This window comes from Cupressus sempervirens, chromosome 7 (genome assembly GCF_028749045.1).
Source record: "Cupressus sempervirens isolate cs-2001-9-10 chromosome 7, ASM2874904v1, whole genome shotgun sequence".
In the NCBI taxonomy this organism is placed as follows: Eukaryota; Viridiplantae; Streptophyta; class Pinopsida; order Cupressales; family Cupressaceae; genus Cupressus; species Cupressus sempervirens.
In genome coordinates, this window is record NC_143124.1 from 340085787 (window position 1) to 340104412 (window position 18626).

Consider the following 18626-nt stretch of genomic DNA (forward strand, 5'->3'; position numbering starts at 1 on the left):
TCCAACTTATTCATTTCATTTAACTCTATGTTCCATATGTGTGAATGTGCAAAAAGTTACCATAGTCAAAAATAAACTTAAACTATACAAATAGTAAGTGGCATAAACACATAACAAATATCCACACAATGTTTAACACTGGGATTTAACATGGACATCCAATTTGGGAAAAATCTCCAGTAACATGCTACCACTTTTCACTCTTTTGAAGTGAGCTCTATTAGGAACCAAACCTATTAAAGGCTACAAAACACACTATTATTTGTGGCCCTATTAAAGGATTTAATAACTCTATTAGGAGTGGCCTTATAGGAGGACATAAGAATATTCCATTAGAATGTCACCTTGATCAAAAGATTTACAAATGCCTATTAAATCAACCTTATCAAAAGGATTTTCACTTTTCTCATAATGGTTGGAAAGTAAATACAAAGCTTTAGTCTGATAACACACAACTCACTTTGCAAATTTAGATCTATATTTTGTTCAGCTCTTGTTTATTAACTAGACTCTATCGTTCTCATCATCTTAGATCTTCTTGGAAACTGCTTAAGTAATCATTCACCTCACAAACTTCAAACTTCTTCATGCAAGTTTATTCACCACTTTCTTCACAAGATTTCTAGTCCAAAAATCCAAAAAACATACTAGATACCTCATTAAATATGTAGCTTTGATTTTCGATTTCTTAATCACATAATTAGGGTTCACAATCATATCTAATGTTAAAAATGTGTTAGAATAACTAAGAGGAGGTTGAATTAGTTATTCAAGGTCCAAATTTCCTCATAAATCTTTTTCACCAAGTAAAGTGAGCCCATTAAACTATTCATGCATCCAAGCTTAAACTTTCTTACTTAGCAAGTAACTATAAAATCAACATGCAAGAATAACACATGAAGAATTGATGGAGACATGTCCAAAGACCAAAATGAACACACAAGAAAAGGGAAATATTATTATCAATGAAAAATGCCCTATGGGCTTACAATAGTATGATTTTGGAGAAAGAAATCCTCCACATATTACCTTCTCTCTAACTCCACTAAGAACTGCCTTTACAATGCAAGAAATGTTCTTAATTAAGCGCCAAATGGTTTAGGGTTAGGAATACATTTTATAATATGCTAGTTGGTATCCACCACCAAAAAAGAAGGTTCCAATAATTATGTTAGAAGTCAATGTAAAATTAGAAGAATCCAGAAATGGTAGTCCAACTTTCGAGAGGCATAACTTTTGAACTGTAACTCTAATTGACGAACCATTTACATGTCTAGAAATCTCTCAAAGTTCTCTACAAGGTCATTTATTGCCCCATATCTGACTTTTAAGGGCTCTTAGGAGGTCTCTAGGAACCAAAAAATTGCAATAACTTTCTAACCGTGAAGAATATTGACCTGGTTCTTTTTCTAGAGTGTTTTAAATTTAAAATATAACCATCCCTCCAATTTACATCCTCTAAAACACCATAATCATGGATCAATTACATAGTCCTACTTTTTCAACATTTACATGTATCCCAAGGTGCTTAAAAACACTAACCTAGAACACTAATAGTGGAACTGTGAGAGTTGGAACCTTTATTTGACTGAAATGGGTATCCAGAAATGAAAATAGAAACTATCTCTAAACATATTTTTGGCTGATATAGGATTTCCCTTACACCACTAGATTCTCCTACATCAGAAACCTAAGGTAGATAGAAAAGTGACCCTGTCACTTTATGGTAGAGGAAAACCCAAATGGGAAACCTCCATTGTTGATATCAAAGTTGATTCCTCTATTCATCATTCTTGCCACTTCACCAAGTACTCTTCATATTTCCTATTTTTGGTACTCCTACCCACACAACTATCCAGAATCTCTTCTATCTCCTCCTTCTTAGAAGTAGGAATTAGACAGGGTTCCAACATCAAACCCTCATCTCCACCATCATCATGATATTCTATTAAGTTTGCAATGTTAAAAATAGGAGAAAAGTGAATCCCATCTGGCACCTCCACCTCATATGCATTTCTCGAGCCATGTTTCTTCAAAATGTTACAGGGGCCAAATTTCTTCATCTTCATCTTATTGTAAGTACCTACTAGAAACCATTCCTTTCATAAGTGTACCATAACCATATCCACTACTTGGAACTCCTTATGTCTCCTTCTTTGATCTACCCTAGCTTTATACTATTGATTCATTGTTGTTATGTGTGCATGGACCTCCTCATGTAGGCTCTTGATATGTTCAGCAAATTCTTCTACCTTGGTACTTGTCTTGTCCCCTTGCTCCATCTTTCTCAATTTAGGTGCAGTCCTTGGGCTACTCCCATACACAATTTGGAATGGTGATCTACCAGTACTCCTATTTACAGAGTTATTGTAAGCAAATTTTTCTTGTGGTAGAATCAAATCCCACCCCTTGGGCTTATCTTCCACTAAACACGTCAGCAAATTATGCAAACTTATATTTACCACTTCGTTCAATCCATTAGACTATAGATGATGTGTAGAACTAAACCTAAATTTTGTCCTCAACTTCTTCCATAAAGTCCTCTAGAAATACCCCACAAATTTAGTATCTCCGTTGGAAATAATACTCTTTGGGAGACCATGTAGTCTCACTACCTCTCTGAAAAACAAATCTATAATAAGTACAGCATCATAAGTCTTGTGGCATGGGATGAAACATGCCATCTTGGAGAACCTATCAACCACCACAAATGCTGAGTCATTACCCCTTTGTGTCCTCAGCAATCCAAGAGAAAAATCCATACTTATGTACTCCCAAGGCTTTGATGGAACAAACAATGGTTGATAAATTCTAGTATTGTGACTAAATCCTTTGGCTAGTTGACATACTTGACAACTCTACACAAATTCCTTCACATCTTGTGACATTTGAGGCCAAAAATAATGTTCTCTAAGAATGGAAATGGTCTTATCTTGACGAAAGTGTCTTGCCAATCCCCCACTACGTTTCTCTTTGATCAAGTTTTCCCTCATGGAACTCCTTGGAATGCATAATTGACTACCCTTGAATAACATACCATCCTCAATCAAATAATCTAGCCACCTAGTTCTTTCTATAGTAACGAGTTCTTTGAAAGCCCTTCATGCTTCAACAAAATTAGGATCCTTAGGGTACATATTCTTGAGTTCATCAAACCCAACCACTTTAACCTACATTATTGTAAGAAACAATTGTCTCCTACTCAATACATTTGCAACCCTATTAGACCTTCCACTTTTATGTTTCAATACAAATGTATAGCTCTGCAAGAACTCTACCCATTTCATATGTCTATAAGAAAAATTCTTTTTGCAATAAATAATGCCTCCATTTATTTAAGGCCTAAACTATTGCAATTAGCTTCTGATCATAAATAGAATACTTCTTCTTTGCATCATTCAATTTTTCATTAAAATATGCAATAGGCTTACCTTCTTGGCTCAATACAGCCCCAATAGCACTACCGCTAGCATCACAATCTACCTAGAACACTTTACTAAAATTAGGAAGTGTCAACACTTGTTGTTCTATTACCTTCTTCTTCAATAATGCAAAACTCTTGCAACTATTGTAGTCCACTTGAACTCTTTCCTATCCCCCCTTATTGTTTCAGTTATGGGTGCACATATGCCACTAAAATTCTTAATGAACTTTATGTAAAAACTAACCAGACCATGAAATGATCTCACCACACTAGCATAGCTTGGACTAGGCCATTCCAAGATGGCTTTTACCTTCTTTGAATCCATTTTGAGACCCTCAGATGATACAACAAACCTCGACTAGAATAACCCCTTTTTTACAAAGCTACACTTCTTCAAATTAATCAAAAAAAATTCTTCCCTCAACCTTTCAAGGACTCTATAAATGTGCAATAAATGTTCATCCAAAGTCTCGCTGAAAATTATAATATCATCCAAATAGACAATAACAAATTTTCCCAATAACTTCTTTAGTACCTCATTCATAAGTCGCAAGAAGGTACTTGGCATGTTGGTCAGTCCAAAATGCATGACTAACCACCCATATTGACCCTCGTTGGTCTTGAATGAAGTCTTTCAATCATCTCCCTCTCATATTCATATCTGGTGATAGCCACTCTTGAGATCTATCTTTGTGAAGTACTAAGCTCCACTCAAACAGTCCATAAGATCATCCATTCTTGGAAAAGGAAACTGATACTTAATGGTTTTTTTTTTATAGTGTGGGAGTCTATGCACATTCTCCACTCTCCATCCTTCTTTGGTGCTAGTACTATAGGTACTACACATGGACTCAGGCTCTCTTGAATCAAACCCTTCCTCAATAGCTCCTGAACTTGTTCGTTTAGTTCCTCAATTTCAATAGGAGTCATCCTATGAGCAACCTTGTTAGGAAAACTAGCTGTAGGGATTAAATCTATTTGATGATTGATCTACCTTACTGGTGGCAACCCTTCTAGAACATTATTAGAGATGACATCTCCATACTCACTTGATAGGCCTAAAACTTCAAGTGGAATTTCACTACTACCTTCCTTATCTCTTCTAGGACTCAAAGCATAACACATATGCTAATGTTCCATACCATCCAAAAAATTTCTTCCATCAACAAGACATATCCTAGCACTACTGCATACCTTTTCACCTACCTTTATCATGGGCTTTAGTTTGTGGTGAACTCCATCCTTTGTCAGAGAGTATGTATTTGCATGACCGTCATGTACAACATGTCTATCAAATTGCCACAGTCTTCCCAACAATAAATGGAAGACATCCATTGGAATAATGTCATAGAGAACTTCATCATGGTAACTCCCAATCTTAAACTTCACCAAACACTATTCATTAACCAGGACCTTATGATCACCCTTCATCCAAGAAATTTGATAGAATTGGGGGTGTTTCTCCCTTTTGAGCTTTAGCTTAGAGACCATCTCCTTAGCCACCAAGTTGTCAATGTTACCACCATCAATAATCACATCACAACATTTATCCTCACACTTACACTTGGTACAAAACAAACTCCTCCTTTGTCTAGGTTTGGTCTCACCACTTAGTAATACCCTTTCATTTATGAGAACATCTCCTCTTTTTGCATCCTTAGAATGTGATGACTATGCATCTTCATCCACATGAGCAACCCTTGCTTGACCATCAACTCTCCTATCTGTCCTTCCTTGTCATTGAGGGCATTGAAAGGCACGATGAACTTCCTCATTGCAATGAAAATAGGTACCAAAAAAGCCTCTTCTTCCTAATCCTTTTCCTTGTCCTCTACCTCTTCCTCTTTGATCTCCAAAGTTTTAATCATAGGAGCGGTTGAAACCCTCATTTCTCTAGTTTTTGCTAGTACCCACATCTTCAATTTTATTTTGGGTCTCATTTTGGCCTCCAAATGACCTACTACCACCTCTTCCTCCTAGAACATTTCCTCTTTTTCTTCCTTCAAACCTTTTATTTATCCCCTCTTCAACTCATAGTGAAAATTGGTATGCCTCTTTAATGCTAGTCATTCTCACCAGACTTAACTCCTCCTGAATGCTAGGTCATAACCCACTAAGGTAATGGGAAACCTTCTCCTTATTTGCTTCTACATGCCCTAACCTAATAAGAAGTTGATTAAATTCCTCTATATATTCATGGATAGATTTCCTTACCTGCTTTAACCCTTGCATTTTCTTGAACAAATTAGGCTCCTAATCAATAGAAATGAACTGCTTCTTTAGTTTGTCCACTATGTGATCCCATCTTGCGATTTTCTCCTTTCTTCTTCTATTTATTTCTAGCTAAATCTCTTGCCACCAAATTTTGGCATGGCCTTTCATTTTGGCCTTTGCAAACCTAACCCTAACTGGATCCCTAATATCCTCATACTCAAAATACTCCTCTAGTTCATTGATCTAATCAATCAACTCATCTGGGTTTAGATTTCCTAAAAACATATCCACATCAATTTTAGGTATTTTTCAAAGCTTAGAAATGGCCCTAAAAAGCCTCTCTTCTACCTGATTAAGGACTCCCCCTTTGCCTTCCCCTTCCTATCTAATTTCTTCTTCTTCATTTTCTTCCTCACTTTTGTCATCTACAACAACATTCAGTCCTCTACGGATCTCCTCCTACAATGCTTGAACCTACCTCTAGAGGGATCTAACCTCATCAAGATTAATAGCTCTAGCCCTTCCACCATGCTTTCTTCATGGAGGCATCTTCATGACTCAAACCCATAACCACACAGTCCTAGTGCAAACTACCTCACAGTTGGCACTCTCTCTACACACTTAGGAAAATCTACTCTAATACCACTTGATGGAGACACACACCACCCATACCAACTCACAACCAATATCACAACAAGATGGAGACAAAGAGATGACAAAATGCTTGAAAGTAGGTTTTATTACTACTTGAAAATCCTTGCAATATTCTCCAAATCAGAGAAGTCCAAACTCTTACAATATAAGAAAGCTTCTAACAATGCCTCTTGATTTGTTGCCCTAATTTTCTCAAGTCGAGGAATCCTCAGAATCCATCCAATCACAAAAGTCATCTTCTTATTTCTCTTCTCCATATTCAAGTCTTTAGAAGACAAATCTAAGGAAACACAAGAACCTTGTGCAAACTGTACCACAATTGGTGATCCATCTACACAATCAAGAACTTCTTGACAAACTTCACCCAACTCAAGCTCTTGGTGCAAACTACCTTGCAATTGGCACTCCTTCTACACACTCTGGAAAAACTTGCTCTAATACAACTTGATTGAGACACATCCAAAGATTAGAATGAACACACAAGAAAAGGAAAATATTATTATCAATGAAAAATGCCCTATGGGCTTACAATAATATGATTCTGGAGAAAGAAATCCTCCACATAGTACCTTCTCTCTAACTCGACTAAGAACTTGCTTTACAATGCCAGAAATGTTCTTGAATAAGCCCCAAATGGTTTAGGGTTAGGAAAAAATTCTAGAATATGACAATTGGTATCCACTGCCAAAATAGAAGGTTCCAAAAATCATGTTAGAAGTCGGTGTAGAATTAGAAGAATCCATAAATGGTAGTCCAACTTCTGGGAGGCATAACTTTTGAATTGTAATTCTAATTGATGAACTGTTTATATTTATAGAAATCTCTCAAAGTGGTCTATAGCCCTACGGACCAGCTTTGCTTGTCCCTCAATTTTTGGCCCTGTATGAGTCCATTTAGTGTGCCATATCTAACTTTGAAGCACTCTTAGTAGGTCTCCAGGAACCAAAAAATTGCAATAACTTTCTAATCGTGAAGCCTTTTGACTTGATTCTTTTTCTAGAGTGTTTTAAATTAAAAATATAACCATCCCTCCAATTTACACCCTCTAACTTACCATAATTATGGCTCAATTATGTGGTCCTACTTTTTTTGCATTTACACGTATCCCAAGGTGCTTAAAAACTCTAACCTAGAACACTAATAGTGGAACTGTGAGAGTTGGAACCTTTATTTGACCCAAATGGGTATCCAAAAATGAAAATAGAAACTATCTCTAAGCATATTTTTGGGTGATACAGGATTGCCCTTACACCACTGGATGCTCCTGCATCAATAATCAACACATAACATAGTGATTTACATGGAAATCTAATTTGGAAAAAACCACTAGTAACATGCTACTCAATTCTCAGTCTTCTAATGTGATGCCCTATGAAAGTCTTTCATTGTTAAAGGTACAACACACTGTCAAATGTGACCTGGTTAAAGGATTTAACCACCCTATTAGAAGTGGGCCTAGTTAGAGAACCTTAGAATATTCACTTGGAATGCCACCCTATTAAAAGATTTACAAATGGTTGTTAAACCAACCTAAGTTCACAAGATTTTTACCCTAACGGACATAATTGTTAGAGAGTAACAAAAAGGGCTTTCAACCTGATACAACTTACAAATCAACTTGTAGATTTCATATCTCACTTCAACTCATAACATTACCTGGATTTCAGTCTCTGTAGCTTTGATAACTTGTTCTCCTTTCAAGCTTCATCCCCTTGAGTCTCCATGCTTGATATACTAGTGTAATCTCCTATATGGCCACTTATTGAAGCAGAGTCTTTGTACACTATTCTTCCCTCTCTCTTGATGCCTTCACCTTGACATCCTACCAATCACTTCACAACTTGGCACCTCAGCAGTTCTAGCTTCTTGACCTATAACTCCTTAAATAGAAGTCTAGAACACTTTTCCCACTCATAATCCTTTCTCTTTTAATTTTGGTTTGAATGGATTAGGTAAGATTTAATGAATCTACCTCATATCTTGTTCCTTCTAGAAACATCATGAAGAATCCTCCTAAATTTTCTCAAAATGGTTTACCTAAAATTCTATCCCACTAGCTCATCATCCTTATCCTCAATCTTGTTCACAAAATTGAAGGTAACAAACCAAATTTTTGACTTTTCAAATAATGCAACAGCTTGGAACTATTGAAATTCTAATGCTCGACACATACTATGTTACTTGACACCTACTATGTTTTACTAATGTTTGGCACCTACTATGTATTCACTCGGTATGAACAAAGTTTTACTAATGCTTGAAACCTATTGTAGATTCACTCAGCATCAACTAAGTTTTATTGATGCTCAACACCTATTACTTTCTTGGCACTTGAAGTTTCTTGGCTCCTTTTGTTTCACTCAGCTCACACTAGATTTTACATTTTTTTGACACTTACTAAAAATCTACTTGGCATGAACTAGCTTGCTTGGCACCCACTAATGAACTTAGTCAAGCTTTGAAGATAGCTTTGTTATAACTTATTCTTCTAGAGTTTCTAAGTGTAGCCAACATCTATATCTTCAAGTACACTATCAATACATCATTTTACCATTGTCTTAACTAATCCTTGTACTTCATTACAAAACCATAACTCAACCTTTCCCTTAGGTTCTTTTGTTACATATTATTGATTAAATACTCTTCATCAATCAAGTGATAGTACTTGGATCTTATAAGCAATTTTCATTCTAGTAAATAACAAGTTTGACATCGGTGACAAAACAATGATTGAAACCATTCTTTACCAACAATCTCCCTCTTTGCAATAGTTTCCCTTTTTCAGTAGTGATCTTTTCAATCAGATTGCAACAATCTCCCTTTTTGGCATTGATGGCAAACCAAACTAATCAACCAAGTTATCAAAATGCCAACTAGGTTAAAACATTAAATCAAATGCCAAAAAGAAAACTGTTACCATTGTTATTTTCATCAGCTTTCACATCTCCCTCTTTGATTTTCTATCCCGATTTCATTGCTTCTACTTCTCCCTCTTAGTTGTTGCTTTCTCTCCCCTTCCTTTCTGCTATTATTTCTCCTTTTACATATCTGATCAATTTTTGTATGAATCCCTCTTACATTTTGTTCCTTTTAAATTTTCTATTTCTCCCTCCACATTATTTCTCCCTCAGCATGCATTGTTAGTTTCTAGTATCATCTCTTTATTTTGATCAGTTTAGCTACTTCTCCCTTTGTCCATTTGATTCTATAGATTTGATTAGTTTTCTACTATTTCTCCCTCTTTGACAATAATGCCAAAGACATACTATTTCAGCATCTCATCATGCAAGTATAGCACTTGCGAGAATTCTAATTTCTCCCTCTATCACCTTACTTGTGACTGATTTGGAACTTCAACACTTTTAGTTACTTCAGGTAATACCTAAAGTAAGTATTCTCTACATCCATTTATAGGATTTCAGCAATCAACTCATTTGATGTACGAAAATCTTGTTGTTGCTTAAATAGCCTTGGATAGGGGTATCACCCCTAACTTACCTCTAAGATACTTGAATGCATCTTAAGCTAGTGCTTTTGTGAAGATGTCAGCAATTTGTTCCTTTGAACCAACATATTCCATCCACACTTGCTTGTCTTCCACCAACTCTCTTACATAGTGATAATTAATTGCAATATATTTTGTTTTGGAATGCAGCACATGATTTTTTGATATGTTAATGGCACTTGTGTTATCACAATAGAGTATCATATGTTTAGTTACCTCTTCCTTCATATCTTGCAACAAATGTTTGATCCATACAATATTGGTGCAATTGATAGTAGCAACAACATACTTAGCTTCTGTTGTGGATTGTGAGGCGTGACTTTTCTTTTTGCTAGTCCAAGTGACCAATCTTTTACCGAACAAAAGTACTCCTCCACTAGTGTTTTTTCTGTCATCAATATTACCTCCCCAATCTACATCAATGTAGGCTTTCAATTTTCACTTTTTCATCCTTTTGTAATATAATCCAAAGTCATTAGTTCCTTTTAGGTACCTCAATATTCTTTTTACTGCCATAAGATGATTTTCTCTCAGGTTTGTAGAAAATCTTGCCACTATTCTAACAACTAATCCAATGTCTAGTCTACTATGCCTTCAAGGAATATGTCTTCTTCACTCTTTGCATCAAACATACCATTTCTAATATCTTTAAGAATATATCATCTACAACCAAATAGTTTGAAATGTTTTACATTGGGTGAGTGTCCATACCATAAGTCAAAAGGTGTTGCATTTGTACCTTTCTTGACTTGTACTCAATTTAAGGTGTAGATATTTGTACTTACAACTTCTCTCCAATATTTTAGAGAAACATTTTTCTCCATCATTAATGTTCTAGCACACTCTATCACTGATCTATTCCTTCTTTTTGCAATGTCATTCTATGGGGGAGTTCTAGGTTTTGATGTATGTCTTTTAATTCCTTTGTCATTGCAAAATGTCTCAAACTCTTTTGATGTGAACTCTCCTCCTTTGTCTAATCTTAAGCACTTTAGAATATTTCTTGTTTCCTTCTCAACCCTAGCCAAATACCACTTAAACATTTGAAATGCATCAGATATTTGTTTTAAGAACATAGCAATCATCATCCTAGAGTAGTCATCAACAAACAACATTATAGATCTGTCCCTTTTTTAGCTTTGCACTTCTATTGGGCTACATAAATTAGTATGCACTAACTCTAATACTTCTTTAGAAGTGTAGAATTTTCTTTTGAAACTTGACTTGGTCATCTTCCCTAGTTGACACTAGTTGCACATTGCATTTTTAGGCTTCTTCAATTTAAGTAGACCTCTAATTTTCTTCATTTTATTGGTGCTAATCAAATTATCAAAGTTGATAGGACATAATCTTTTATGCCATAGCCACACATCATCAAATCTAACAATAAGATAGGATGCATATTCCATATCTAGGTAAAATAGATTACTTCTAGTTTGTTCTCCTTTTCCTATTATATTTCCATTAGTATCATAGATTTTGGTAGTTTTGTTTCCAAATTCTACTTTGCATCCTACATTGTCTAACTATGACATACTCAATAGATTGTAACTCAATCCTTCAACATAGTATGCATTATCACATAATATTTTCTCTATAAGCCTAATAGAACCTTTTTCCTTTGATTAGACATGAAGCATCATTTCCAAATCTAACAGTATTTTCATCATACTAAGTAATGGTAACAAACATACTTTTGTCTCCTCTCATGTGATGTGAAAATCCACTATCTATGATCCACTTGTCATTTTTGTTCACACAGGTTACTAGTGTTATTGCTTCATCTTCAACTCATCCTTCATAGCTACATAGACTACCTCATCATCATTTTCATCAAAATCCTCTTCTTCAAAAATATAGCACTTTTTGCCTTTGTATTTGTAATCGTTGCTATCATCTTCTCTTTCGTTCTTGTTCTTGTTGCCTTCTTTGTAGTTCTTTCTCTCTATGCATCTTGAAATAATATGTCCTACTTCATTGCAATTAAAATAAATTATAGGAAGCTTACCTTTAAATTTACCTTTACCTTTATGAAATCTTCTGGCCAGTAGTGCTTCCAATTGTTGCACATATTCATCTGTGTTGTTGTCACTAGATGCATATTTTACCTTTTTCTTCTTCTTTGGTTTCACCTCCTCAGTATCTTTCATTGATAACTTGGCCTTGAAAGTAGATTCAAGATTCTCAAGTCTATAGTTATCAAAGTTGGACAACTCAAATGCAGTGAGTCTTTCCACTATACCTTCAAGTGTTAGCTAGTTTCTTGGTACACATCGTAATTCTTGTATGGCTGAAACTGTAATAGCATAGACAGGAAGAAATGTTCTTAAGAATTTTTTATTAATAGTGTCATCATCTAAATGACCCCCCAAACTTCTTATTGCACTTACTACTTCTTTCATTCTAGAGGCATATTGAGCAGTATTCTCACCTTCCTCCATTTTCATGTCATCAAACTTTCTTCTGAGGCTTTCTCTTTTTTCTCTTTGAACATTCTAATCTCCTCCATAAATATCAATCAAGGATTTCCACATTTTGAATGTAGATTCACATCCCTTGATGTCATCAAATTTAGCATAGTTAAGGGCAAGGGCAATCTCTAGCATTGTCTGATTGTGCTCCTTTTTCTTCATATCTTCTATAGTGAGTATAGCTAGATCAACATGTTCTACTTTAATTGAGGGTTGTGCATGGTCACTTATCGATCCAAGGTTTATCTTCATTAACTTTTTTCATGCAGTCAAGTTATCCATGTTAAGCTTGGGAACTTCTCTCTCGGAAATCTTGATCTTCTTGCTTCTAGTACCTTTAAACCAAATCAACAAATGGTTGTGATATCAATTGTTAGAAATTCTTTAGAATAATTGAGAGGGGGGTGAATCAATTATTTAAGGTCCAAATGTCCTAATAAAACTTTTTCACCAAATAAAGTAAGCCCATTAAACTATTCATGCATCCAAGCTTAAACTTTCCTACTTAGCACATTACTATAAAATCAACATGCAAGAATAACACATGAAGAATCAATGCATAACATAGTGATTTATGTGGAAACCTAATTTGGGAAAAACCACCAGTAACATGCTACTCAATTCTCACTCTTTTGAAGTGATGCCCTATGAAAGGCCTACCCTGTTAAAAGCTATAATGCACTATTAAATGTGACCTAGTTAAAGGATTTAACCACCCTATTAGAAGTGGGCCTAGTTAGAGGACTTTAGAACATTCACTTGGAATGCCATTCTATTAAAGGATTTAAAAATGGTTATTAAACCAACCTAAGTCTATAGTATTTTTACCCTAACTGACACAATTGTTAGAGAGTAACAACAAGGGCTTTCAACCTTATACAACTCACAACTTAACTTACAGATTTTAGATCTCACTTCAGCTCATAACATTGCCTGGTGTTCAATCTCTATAGCTTTGACAACTTTTTCTCCTTTCAAGCTTCATCTCCTTGAGTCTCCATGCTCGATATACTAGTGCAATCTCCTATATAGCCACTTATCGAAGCAGAGTCTCTATACTCTATTCTTCCCTTTCTCTCAATGCCTTCACCTTGACATCCTACAAACCACTTCATAACTTGGCACCTCAACAATTCTAGATTCTTGACTTGCAACTCTTTAAATAGAAGTCTAGAATACTTTTCCTACTCTTAATCTGTCTGCTTTTAATTTTGGTTCAAATGGACTAGGTAAGATTTAATGAATCTACCCCATATCTTGTTCCTTCTAGAAACATCATGAAGACTCCTCCTAAATTCTCCCAAAAATGTTTTACCTAAAATTTGGTGCCACCATCTCATCATCCTTATCCTCCATCTGGTTCAAAAAATTCAAGGTAAAAAACTTGTTGGCTCAGATCTGGCGAATCTTTGACTTTTCAAATAATGTAGTAGTTTGACACTATTGAAATTTTTATGCTTGGCACATACTGTGTTACTTAGCACCTACTATGTTTTACTGATGCTCGACACCTACTATGGATTCACTCAGCATCAACTAAGTTTTACTGATGCTCAACACCTACTGTGGATTCACTCAGCCTCAACTAAGTTTTACTGATGCTCAACGCCTATTACTTGCTTGGTACTTGATGTTGCTTACCTCCTTCTATTTCACTCGGCTCACACTAGATTCTGCATTTGCTCAGCATGAACTAGCTTGCTTAGCACCCACTAATGAACTTATTCAAGCTTTGTAGATAGCTTTGTTACAACTTATTTTTCTAGAGTTTCTAAGTGTAGCCAACATCTGTATCTTCAAGTATACTATCAATAGATCATTTTACCATTTTCTTAACTGATCCTTGTACTTAATTAGAAAATTATAACTCAACCTTTCCCTTAGGTTCTTTTGTTGCATCTTATTGATTAAATCCTTTTCATCAATCAACTAAGCGATAGTACTTGGATCTTATAAGCAATTGTCATTCCAGCAAATAGCAAGTTTGACATCAGTGAAAAACAATGATTGAAAACATTCTTTACCAAGAATCTCCCTCTTTGAAAAAGTCTCTCTTTTTCAATAGTGATCTTTTCAATCAGATTCCAACATCCAAAACACTCAATGAATCTTCCCATCTACTTGTTCTTCTACTCTTTTTAACACTTCCATAAATGTCTTCTCAAATCATATTGTTTGATCATTCAACTAGTCCTTTCCTTGCATTAAATAATATAGATCATCAATCCTTATGGTCAACACATTTCTATTATTCCAAGATTTCAACTATGTCAACCACAAATCTTGATTCTCTCATAATCCCTTCTTTTGTTGTCACTCGTTCATCAGTATGTTCTTCCACTTGGTCATTGTTGTACAACTCAGTCAATACTATCACTCGACAATCTCTATCATTTGAAAATCTTTGTCATGCAACCAATATAGATACTCGAACAACACTATTGTTCTCAAAAAAAACTTAAAATCATTAATTTTTTTAGCTTCAACTCCTTCATTTCCTATGTAACACTAACACTTAGTCAAGCTTATCCTTTTTACTTGTTTCAACTCTTAGCTTCATCAAAATATCTTCTATACTTTGTTTATTAACTGAACAACACATTATCTTGTAAAATACTAACTTATCAAGTACCCATTATAATTCCATCTCACTTACACATCTCAACTCAACCTTTCACTAGGTCATCTCATGATCTCTTCTTTCCAAATCCTCTTCATCAATCAATAGATATGTCACTCTAAATTTCTAGTAAATGTATCTAGTAGGTTTGACACCAATGACAATATAATATTTTTTCCAATTAAACTATCAATAATTGTAGCTCTAATATTTCTCATACAATTTAATTATTCTTCAATCTCTAATCTTATCGAAAATGACTTGAACCAGGATTGGGAATAGTTTGAAGGAATGTATTTCATAGTTTAAGTTGTTGAGATACACCTTAAGTATGAATCTATCCAACCTTTTTTCTATGTGGTTCAAACCTAGCCTTTTTTAATTCCATGTGAATAACTCATTACTCAGAGGAATGTCAATTAAGTTATCCTTTGTGAATTGATCTATAAAATCAATCATTTTTTGTGATATTATTTGTGCTCCTCAAAAATAATCTTCTAAGTTTAAAAGGGCATTGAGATCCCCTCCTAAATGTTCATTGGTTGTCTGATAATGCCCCATAAATATGTTGATTCCTTCCCAAACTTCCTTCTTATCTCTTTTAGGGATTGGTCCATAAGCATTAATAAGAATAAGTTGGATGTCATTTATTTATCTTTGGATTCTTCCTCCCATCCATTTATTTGAAGTTATAATTCTTTGGTAGTCTATCTTCCTAGGGTCCCATGCAATCCCAATACCCCTTGATGCTCTTGTCAGTTATATTATATCTAATTTCTATATTCCTAGCTTTTTTCTCAACCTTTCTCATTCCTCTTTATTTAATTTAGTTTCCTATAAGAAAATCAAATCTTACTCAAAAAGTGTTAGGTTGCACTTGAAAAAATGTTTCTTGTTACGAGAATTCAATCCCCTAACATTCCATGTGCTTATACTCTTTGTGTTATGGGAAGGAACTTCCCTTTCCCTAAATTTAAAATGTTTCTAACTTTCTTTTGGTTTCTCTCTGTACCTATTACTACTCTGATTATAGGTAGTGATTTCCTACCTCATTTTTTAATCCATTTGCCACATCTTGGTACTACTATACCTTTGTAAGTTTTATCTATCCCTAATTTATCCATGTATTCAATTGCATTTTTAATGTTATTTTCTATTGATTCATCTACAAATTCCTCTTCATATTCTATAAGTTTCTTAAGTAACTGGTCAGTTAAGTCTACCATGTCCACTTCAATTTCTTGGTAATGATCTTTTTGTGCTACATTTCTATGTTCCTTCATATTCTTGTTTATGTGTACTTGGAGCTCTTGAACTCAAAACTCTTCCTATCTCTAATTGTTATTTATTTCTTTCCCAATTTCCTCATATGTGCCCTCATAGTTCTCTATTTCTTTTTGGATAGCTTTTTTAATCCTACTTCAGAAGGTTTTACCTTCAATTAGTATGAAATTTTTGTTTTGATTTTTCTTATTTCTGTCCTGCCTATAAATCTGAATAGTTTCAAATGTTTGAAAGGGATGTTTCCCATTTGAAGGTGTTTTCTAGAATCTATACATTTTTATTTTTGGTTTATTTAGTCCTTTTTCTTATTGTTACATGCTCCCACCCTTCTAATGTTGTTGTTGGTATGTTACTCCATTCTTCCTAATTTTCATTGTTTACCGAGACATGAATAGTTGAATTGTCCTTATTATCTTTATCCTGATTTTGCATTTTATTTTCTTTACTATGTTGGTCTCTTTTAATTGTTGTGCTATTGGCATCTTCCTTGATACTCTCCTTACCATTTATTTTTGAATGTGAATGTTCTTTGCTTGAGACTAGACCTCTATGATTTTCTATATTATTTACTTTTGTTATCTCTCCATCTTTCTCAAATTCTGATTATAATCTGTCATTTTCTAATCTTGCTTTATCTATTGTATGGTTTCCAATTTTAGTTTCTTTTTGTGCACTTGATCTTGATAGTGAATATGTATTTGTGTGCTTAACTCTTATTATACCACCTTCTAGCTCCCTATTTATGTTTTTTCTTTTTCTTTCTCTAACTATTTGTATCTTCATGTTAGCTAGGCTTTATATTAATGTTTCTTTTGTTACTTTATTGATCTCTTGGTGATTACTTTCTTTTTGGTTCTTCCCTGGGATTTTTAGAGGGGTTTTTTATCTACCCCTTCAAGATTGTGTTCATTAACCCTCTTTCTATTCTAGTCATCTCTATCTTCTATTGACTTGAATGAGCGCTTAGGTGTGCCCCTCATGTGTTTGATCCCATAAAAGAATCTGGTCTTTAATGTAATTTTGGGTCAATAAGAGATCATGAGCCATCTTGTTGTATATTTTTATCCTACTTTTGTTATCTTCTAAGAGTTTTTTTTCTTTATGGCACTACTCACATTGTAGCAATCTAGAGATATTGTTCTCAATATCACTAAAGTTTCTTATAAATTTAGTATTTTCTACATCTACTCTATCATTCTTAAGTGTTCTAATATCTTGTGTTTGAAATATTGGCATTTTTTTCTTAACTTCTTCCCTTATCTCTCCTCCTTCTAATTATTCCTTCTTTTCTAACCTTTTTCCTATTTTTCTATCGATCTTAATACCCTTGGTACTTACTTCTAGTTGTAGATTTTAACTTTGGTTATTTTTGTTCTTGATGTCCTTTTGATGATTTTTTGGTTGAGAATTTTAATGGAATCTATTTTAATAAATTATTTTATCTTTCCTTCATATTTGGTAAGTAATAGTTTATAAATTGATCTATTGTTTATTAGTTTTTTGTATTTAAGTCCAATTTGACATATCTCTATATTTAAGAGAATTTTAATATCATTTGATTTATTTAAGTATGATTATAAAACTATGAGATCTCTTGAGTCTTCTCTAATATATTTTAGTATTTTAATGTGATTAAGTTCAAGAGGAAAAGCTTTATTAATAAACCAAATAGGAGCTTTATATTTTTGTACCATCAATTCATTAAAGTTTGGTTCCTAATTGAATAATTTTACTGAGAAACCTTTATAATAATAGTGAGAGACATAAAGAAATTTATCCATGATATATATTTTTTATAGTGAATGTGAAGTGACTTTTTAGATAAGTTATAAATACTTACTCATTTCTTGTAGAAATCCCTTAGCCAGCTAGTTAGATTGGTGCTTTTGTATTTTGGACCAGTCCAATAGGCATAGATCCCTTGTTCTTGGCACTCCATCCTAATTATCAAATTATTTTGTATGTTTTTGAGATTTTTTTTAGGTAAATTGAAGCATCTCTTGGTTGTTGATTGGATATCAATATTCATTCTAGGCTTTATGATTTGATTGATTCTTAGGGATCCAACATGATTTGATTACTTCTTGGAGATCCATCATGATTTGATTTCTTCGCAGGGATCCAACATTTACAAAATAACCATTTATGTTAACTTTAGGTTTCATTTGGGCTTATGAGGGATGCATTCTAAGCCTGTAGGGTTGGTATACACATAATTTTTTTGGGACAGTTGGTGGAGCAGAGTAATAATGTTTTCTTATCTTTTAGGGTTCAAGACTTTTCTTTCTACTAGAACTCTATTGGATTCATATATTTTCTTGGGGTATAATGAGCTAGGGTTGTTGTGCAAAATTAGTGTTGATCCTTTTCTTTCTTTCTTTCTTAATTCTACTTATGCATAATATGTCTTTGAGAGGAACATTTCTCGTTGCTTAATTCGATTCTTTGTCAATT